Below are 8458 nucleotides of genomic sequence, written 5' to 3'. Positions count from 1 at the left end.
CCTGGGCTGAAGGCAGACGCTTAACTGCTGCGCCACCCAGGCGCCCCTGAAGGCTAATCTTCTTTTTAAGATTAAGCATTGCTTTTATAACACAAAAATTCTGTCTTTAAAAAAAATGTCCTATAACACCACAGATAACTTTGGAAGACTAATCCTCAACACATTAAAGTTAGAGTAGTAAAATCTGTTTTTAAAATTTGGTACCTTTGAATAAATTGCACTTTAAAAACAATTGGGTGAGTTGTTTGAAAACCGGGCTGTTCTTAGACCTGTTGCGGAAACCTTCCTAGACAAAGGCATCAGTAGAACTCTGGAAGGAGTTCTCTAAGCTTTCTCTCCCTCACAGCAGAATCCTTATAGAAGCCTTATGACTTTGTGTTCTGAGTAGAGGAAAGCCAAGGGCTTCTGAAAATGAAGAGTAGCTGGCTCAGAAGGGCCTCGGGCAATGGCTATGGATGGCTCTAGCCTGGACTGGAGATTTGGCCTTTTATCCTTAGGAATCAAAAAAAAAAAAAAAAAAAAAAGCAAAGGAGGGGGAGGAGGACGAAAGTTAGCATTTCCTCTGATAAAGACCTAGTACTCAAAGAATAACCCAGAGCCAGAATTGAGCCCTTGGAAAAGTGCACACACACACTCACACCCTGGGCTGGGCTGTCAGGAGTCACTGCCTGGCCACAGTCTGCTCACCCACATATGGTCATGCTCAGTGCAAGTCATTCACCCTTAAGGTCCCCCAGCACCATCCGGGCATCTTGCAGGGCAGGGCGAGAGCTAGGCAGAGGAAAATTCCTATCTGTCAAGTCCCAGCCCTACAGGGATAGTCCCACCCATCTTCCCTAGGAGAAGAGATGCCCTTCTAGAAAGGTCAGAACCTTAACCTGGGATGTGGGTCCCAAAGACCTTTCTCTGATTTATGGAAGGAGAGCTTTGTGACAGCTGCCGTTTCCCTCTGTAGATTCTCAGATGCTGTCGCCCATGGGCACAGACATTTAAAAGTTGGGTTCAGTGCGCGTGTGTGCACCTAATCTCAGTGGGTCCTCCTGAGACCCCCTGAGCACCAACCCTAGCGCACCCCTGTCCTCCCCACATGGTCCCATTTCAGCTCCAGCAAGATGAAAGAAACTATCACAAACCAGGAGAAACTCACCAAACTGCCAGCACAAGCGCTCCTTGATGGGAAAGGAACTGCTCTCCGAAAAGAAGAAAGTGGTTCATAGAATGGCTACAGCAGATGATAGAACACTTCGGGTCTCCGTAAGAAAGTTCGGGGTAAACAGTGTCTCAGGTATGGAGGAGGTGAGTATGCCCGCAAACCAAGAGCAGTGGTCCACTTTCACAAGCCTCAAGCACAGGCATCCCCGGCAGCGAACATTTCCCCATCACAAGCCACGCTGAGACAGAGCCGATGACAGAAATGCTACCCAGGCGCTCACAGCAACTTGGTGCAGACTGTCTGACTAGCTGAAGGAGACGGGCTGAAGCTCCGCCCACACGGTCTGTGGCTGGAGAAGCACCGCTTGCTACCAGAGGGGTTGATAATGAAGTTCCAGATCTTGCGGAGAATGCAGAGGAAGCTTCCAAGGATGAAGCAAACCGAATTGAGCCAAGTCCTGAAGAAGTTAAAACTTGAAGAAGTTATTGGGAGCTGCTATTTTATATTATGACCGCTTTTTAAAATGTTGTTCATGGATTTGATAAAATTTAGATCCCTAGTATTTTTAAGCCCAGCCCCTTGGATGCTGCAGCTCTTTTCAGTTTTTGCTTACGCACAATTCATTCTTTGCAGCTAATTAAGCTGAAGAAGCCTGGGAATAAAGTTTGAAACAAGGTTAATAAAGTTCTTTGCCTAGGGGAAAAGAAAAAAGTCGGGTGCAACCCACCCCTTCTGTCCTCCATCCTCCTCCAGAACATTCCCCTTGAGCTCAGCCTCCCCTCCCGCCTCCACTTGCTAGTCTTCTTGTTGAGGCGTTTAAGCAGCAGAATAGATTTTTGGTTCCCACAAATGCACACACACATGGACATATCCCAGACCCCAGTATTAGTCAATCCTCTGAATCTGTCTACGACTGCCTTCATTACGCACAGAGCCCTTATCTTTGGGGGGAAGTAGGAAGGGAAGCCAAAATGGGGGTCATTGCATAATACGACCATATGATAGTAGGAGAGCCCCAGGTGGGAATGAGAGCAAACTTAGGAGAGGATAATGGTAACCCATGGGAAGATTTTAGAAGTTATGTGGGTCCCACATCAAGAGTGTCTTTTGAGGGGCTCCTGGGTGGCTCGGTCGTTAAGTGTCTGCCTTCGGCTCAGGGCATGATCCCATAGTCCTGGGATCGAGCCCCACATCGGGCTCCTCCTGCTTCTTCCTCTCCCACTTCCTCTGCTGTGTTCCCTCTCTCTCTGGCTGTCTCTCTCTCTGTCAAATAAATAAAATCTTAAAAAAAAAAAAAAAAGAGTGTTCTTTGATGTTCAAGCCACCCCTTAACAGTGATTCTGCGTTTCACTCAGTGCATGTTTGTAAGGACTCTGATGGCCTATTTTGTTGGTAACATACACCTCTGTATTTCTGACATTGCACATTAAATTCTTTCAAGACCGTGTGAGTTTATTTTGCGTGCTGTAGCACTGGACCCAGAGCATGGGTGTGCAATTCCAGCTGGCTAACAGATTTAACAGAACACACAACATTCAGTGGAAGGGACCCTCTTGTTCTCTGCAGAAACACCAATGTCCCTGCACATGCAATGGGCTTTTCCAACACCTTCTTCTTGAATACCTAGTTTTGTAAGTCGGAAGTTGATCCTAGTGTTCTGTGTTGGTTTGTTTAGTTTTATAACTAAGTGTAGGTAGGTATGACAGTAACAAACTTCCAGGCTACAAAGTATTTTACCAGGAAACCCATGGGGTTTTTCTGGGTTTGTTTTTACCATTAATATTGTAGCCTGAGTGGTCTTCAAGGCATGACGTAGTCTTTAAAAGTACAAGTTTTAGAAGATGCATGTGCCACCTCATAAATCATCTACAATTAATGTAACAGTTTCCCTGTTGTTGAATTATTTATTTATTTATTTATTTTGGATTTTCTTTATTACATAGAATGCTGTGCTTATCTTTGTGAACAAAGCTTTACTTCTCCACCTAATTAAATCTTCAGGCTAAAGACAGAGAAGTAGAATTTCTAGGAGACAGATATGAATAGTTTAAAGTCTTTTTTTTAAACATCTTTTCTTTTTTTTTTTTTTTTAAGATTTTATTTATTTATTTGACAGAGAGAGAGACAGCCAGCGAGAGAGGGAACACAAGCAGGGGGAGTGGGAGAGGAAGAAGCAGGAGGAGCCCAATGTGGGGCTCGATCCCATAACGCCGGGATCACGCCCTGAGCCGAAGGCAGATGCTTAACGACTGAGCCACCCAGGCGCCCCCGCCTTTTCATTTTTTATAAGAAGATTTTATTTATCCATTTATTTGAGAGAGAGCGAGTGGGAGCAGGGGGTGGCGGGAAGGAGGGGAGAAGGAAAGGACAAGCAGACTCCCTGCCATGTGCAGAGCCAGAAGGGGGGATCCCACGATCCCACGATCATGACCTAAGCTGAACTCAAGAGTCGGTTCTTACCTGAATGGTTGTTCCTTATATATTATCAAGCGAGAAAAGTAAGTTGCAGAGAAATGCGTACCATTTTTACAAAAACAAATATCAGACGGAGAAAGACAAATGCCATATGATTTCACTTACATGTAGAATCCAAAAATCAAAAAAATCTAGACAGAAACAGACTCATAAACACAGAGACAAACTGGTGGTTGCCAGACATGAGGAGGTGGGGAGGTGCATGAAACAGATTAAGGGGATACAGAGGTACAAATTTCCAGTTATAAAATAAATAAGTCATGGGGATGTAAAGTACATATCATAGGGAAGATAGTCAATAATATTGTAATAACTTCGTATGGTGACAGATGGTAATTAGACTTATCATGGTGATCATTTTGTAATGTTTATAAATGTTGAATCACTATGTCGTACACTGAAACTAATTTAATATTGTACCTCAACTATAATTCAATTAAAAAGATAACATCATGGGGTGCCTGGGTGGCACAGCGGTTAAGCGTCTGCCTTCGGCTCAGGGCGTGATCCCAGCGTTATGGGATCGAGCCCCACATCAGGCTCCTCTGCTAGGAGCCTGCTTCTTTCTCTCCCACTCCCCCTGCTTGTGTTCCCTCTCTCGCTAGCTGTCTCTATCTCTGTCAAATAAATAAATAAAATCTTAAAAAAAAAAGATAACATGAAATACTGAATAAATCACTATGACTAAAAAAAATCAATAAGAAAGCTCTATATAATTGTAATCATACTTTGCCTATAGTTTTGGGCATAGAGAAAGGTGCAAAAGGTAGAAACCGGGTTGTTAGTTTCAGACTCCTTTTTATTTAGGAGAGAGGGTGAAGATAATGGGGTATATTAATAATGTTATTGCATGTTTACTTAAATTTGAATTTTCTTTACTACTAGAAATTAATAACTTTTCATGTTTATTGATCATTTCGATTATAAGATTCTATGAATTTTTTATTTCATATTTTTTTCCATTATGCTATTGAACTATTTGAGTTTGGGGGGGACTTGACCTATAGGAGCTCATGATATAATCATTCGTATGTGTTGCACATATTTGGTCCAAATCTATCATTTGTCTTTGACTTAATTTATGGTGTCTTTGGCCATGCAAAAAGGTTGAATTGTTATGTAGCCAATATATATTTATCTTTTTCACTTATCTTTCTCTTTTATGAGCTCTGGGTTTCATGCCATGTTTAAGAAGATCTCATCTACTTTAAGGTTATGCCTAAATATTGCTCCAAATTTTAACTTTATTTATATTTCAATCTTTAAATTTTATGGGTTTTGTCATATATATAATTTCATATACATATTCATAACATGTGACTGGACTGGCTGGATGCCAGATGCCAAAAATTGTTTTGCTTTTTACCATTTTCTTAGAATTATTGAGCTTTATTTATTTATTTATTTTTTTTAAAGATTTTATTTATTTATTCGACAGAGACAGCCAGCGAGAGAGGGAACACAAGCAGGGGGAGTGGGAGAGGAAGAAGCAGGCTCACAGCAGAGGAGCCTGATGCGGGGCTCGATCCCACAACGCCGGGATCACGCCCTGAGCCGAAGGCAGACGCCCAACCGCTGTGCCACCCAGGCGCCCCATGAATTATTGAGCATTTAATATGTACCAAGTGACATACCAAGATCTGAGAATAAATAATTCAGGTAAATAATGTAAGATGTCTTCCCTCAAGGAATTTATATCTAATGGACAAGACTGATAAGTAAGTACATATTTCAATAGGGTGTGATGTGTGCTGTTATAGGGATAATTGTAAGGTGTGCTTATAAGACATAGATAGGAGAGTTTACCAACTCAAACTGGGATCGTCTGGGACCTTAATTCTAGTCTGAATCTGGAAGATAGATAAATAAGTTAACAAGATGGAAGGATGTATTTTCAAACCACTGGGGGCATATATGCAAATGCATGGAGCAGAAGAAAGCATAGCACACTTGGGGAAATGCAAACATTTGGTGAGACAAAAGCACAGAAAGAGAGTTGAACTGGTAAAGCATTAAGGTAGAAAAATAAGGCAAGCAGTGAAATTTGTAGCAGAAAATTAAAATACACTCGTTTTCATTTAGAAGAAATCTTTGGCTGGGCGCCTGGGTGGCTCAGTCAGTTAAGTGTTGGACTTTTGATTTTGGCTCAGGTCACGATCCCAGGGCTGTGAGACAGAGCCCTGCGACAGCCTCCACACTCAGTTCGGAGACTGCTTGAGAGTCTCTTTCTCTCTCTCTCTCTCTCCCTCTACCCCTCCCCCAGCTCTTGCACACATGCACGCTCACTCTCTCTACCTCTAAAATAAAGAAAATCTTTTGCCCCACTTAGAGAGAGGGCTAAAGAGAAATGAGTCTGGAGGTGAGGAGAACATTAGAAAGAAGCACCAGAAAGGTGAATGAGAAGTTAAGGGGACCTAAATCAGGGCCATTACCATCATGACTCAGTTCACCATGAAGTTATCTGGATGCTCCTGGAGTCACGTGACGAAGAGCCTGTGTGGTCCTGAACCAAACAGTAAGAAATGCAGCTACAGAGTTGAGAAATATTTGTGTAATATAATTGACAGAATTTGATGAAAGGATAAAGAACAGGAAGAGCCAGTGACGATACTCGGATTTTTTTTTTAAAGATTTTATTTATTTATTTGACAGAGAGAGACAGCCAGCGAGAGAGGGAACACAAGCAGGGGGAGTGGGAGAGAAAGAAGCAGGCTCCTAGCGCAGAAGCCTGATGTGGGGCTCGATCCCAGAATGCCGGGATCACGCCCTGAGCCAAAGGCAGATGCTTAACGACTACGCCACCCAGGCGCCCCGATACTCAGATTTCTGACAAAGGCAAATGCTTATATGGGGGTACGAGTCACTGTGATTAGAGCAAAGGATGAAGGGCACAGTTGGGTGGGTAAATGACAAGATTCGATTTGAGATGTTACTTTTGAGGGTGTCTGAGGCAAGTTGAGAGGAGACCTCCAGTTCTCAGTGGACAATATGAATCTAGAAGTCAAGAGTCTAAAGACAAAGATCCTGAAGCTTCCGCCATGAATGGCGTCACCCAGGGAGAAGTTGTCTCATGAAGACAATAAGAAGGTCAAGAGCATAACACTGGGAGCAAATCATTTTAGAGAAAAGCACTGGCCTGGAAAACAAATCAAGGAGAAACAAAAAAGTAGGAACAACCACCAAAAAAAAAACAAACAAAAACCAAAAACAGCCAGTGTCTCTTAAAAGTCAATGGAGGAGAATTTCAAGAAAAGAATCATAAATAACATCAAACTCAATAAATAAATCCAGGAAGGTAAAGATCGAAAAGGGTTCATCAGATTTAAACCCAGAAAGTCAATCAATGGTGAAAGGGAAGAGCAGTTGTGGGGGAGTCCTGGGACCCAAGCCAAGCTGTGGTCCCTGGAAGGCTGGATGGTCACTCACAGTATAAGGCAGGACCCTTTCTATTGTAAGTGTCAGAAACCCAACTCAAACTCACTTAATAAGAGAGGGATCTATTATATCATGTGGTTAACCTTAAAAATGAAACTGCCAGTTATCTGACCAGCAAAATGGGTTTAATTCCAGAATAGCAGAGAATGGCAAGCTACGGGGTAAAAACCATAGGCAAGTCTGAGAACAAAAGAGAGGAACGCTGTCATAAATCCGACTGTTTCCCTCTTGGCTTTGTGAGACAATAGCCAAGGCAGAATAATCTGCCCCTGCGATCAGGCTTCAGCCCACGGGCTGGCCCCGACACTAGGAAGGAGTCCCTAAATCATAGTTCAAGGAAAAAGGTGTGCGGGAAGGGCCCAAGGACTCTGGCTTCCTTCATTTCCCTGCCTCTCAGGTGTCCCAATTTTATCCCCCTGTTGTGTTTCTCCCCCTTCCTTGCCTTTTATGCTAATTTTAGACCAGGGCCAAAAGTCTGGGTTTTGCAATTCTGCAAGAAACGAGAGTAAGGGAGCCTCAGCAATCTCGCCACGGGCAGAAGGGTCTCTATTAACAGAGCTGCGTATTGTCTCCTTCCCGCTTTCAGCCTGGCCAGCTCAGATCAAAGCTTGTCTTTCTAAAAGCAGCAAGAAACAGCTGAGGGGTTTCAGGGCAGGCCACCCCGAAATGTGCATATTGATTATTTTCAAGTAAAGTTACATAAGAAATAGCCGATAAAGAAGGACACTCTGACCGTCCGTCCTTTGTCTCCCTAACAGCAGAAATGAAATCTCCCGTGTGAAATGTATCCTGTCTGTGCCGGGAGGAAAGGGGATGTCCTTATCGCCAGAGACAGGGAATTTGGAGCCAAGACGGCTACGTAAACAAAGCTTATTACTTCCTCTCTAATTTACCCCAAGCTCCAACTTCTCTGTCTTGTTCATTGTTCCCACATGTATCCTTTCCTTGTTAAAACGTAAAATAAAAGCTTCCTGCTTTGGTCACTTCTTTGGGTCTCATATCTTTGGGGCCCTGTAGGTATGAAATTAAATTTGTTTTTTCTCCTGTTAATCTCTTTTTTGTTACCGGGGGTATCTCAGCTAAAAACCTAGAAGGGTAGAGGGAAATTTATTTCTTTTCCTCTGCACAGCCGATATTTTCTACCATCCTGGTCTGCAGTGAGGAAGAGTTTAACCAGCCTCATTACCATCACATAACAAGGAAAGACAGCTTCTCACTCAGCCAATTTCACATTTTGGAGTCTCTGCCCTTTTACATCTTGATTTGACTCAAAGGTCCTTATTTCCGTCTTATTTTTAGAAACATGGAATAACTTGCAGTGCGATGAAATGCAGAATTTAATTGGGCTTTAAAATTTAAAACCTTTTTCAAGGCTACCAGACAATGATGAACTTT

At 42.8% G+C, this 8458-nt stretch overlaps 1 pseudogene; it reads left to right on the top strand.

Moving 5' to 3' along the window:
• Positions 1-1112: 1112 nt before the first annotated feature.
• Positions 1113-1630, top strand: LOC123795691 (transcription factor BTF3 pseudogene; annotated as a pseudogene).
• Positions 1631-8458: the final 6828 nt, after the last annotated feature.

Source organism: Ursus americanus, chromosome 35, assembly GCF_024610735.1.
Source record: "Ursus americanus isolate L20-20 chromosome 35, mUrsAme1.1.p, whole genome shotgun sequence".
In the NCBI taxonomy this organism is placed as follows: Eukaryota; Metazoa; Chordata; class Mammalia; order Carnivora; family Ursidae; genus Ursus; species Ursus americanus.
Note: the sequence above shows the minus strand (reverse complement) of the source record. Positions and strands in the feature narration are given on the sequence as shown.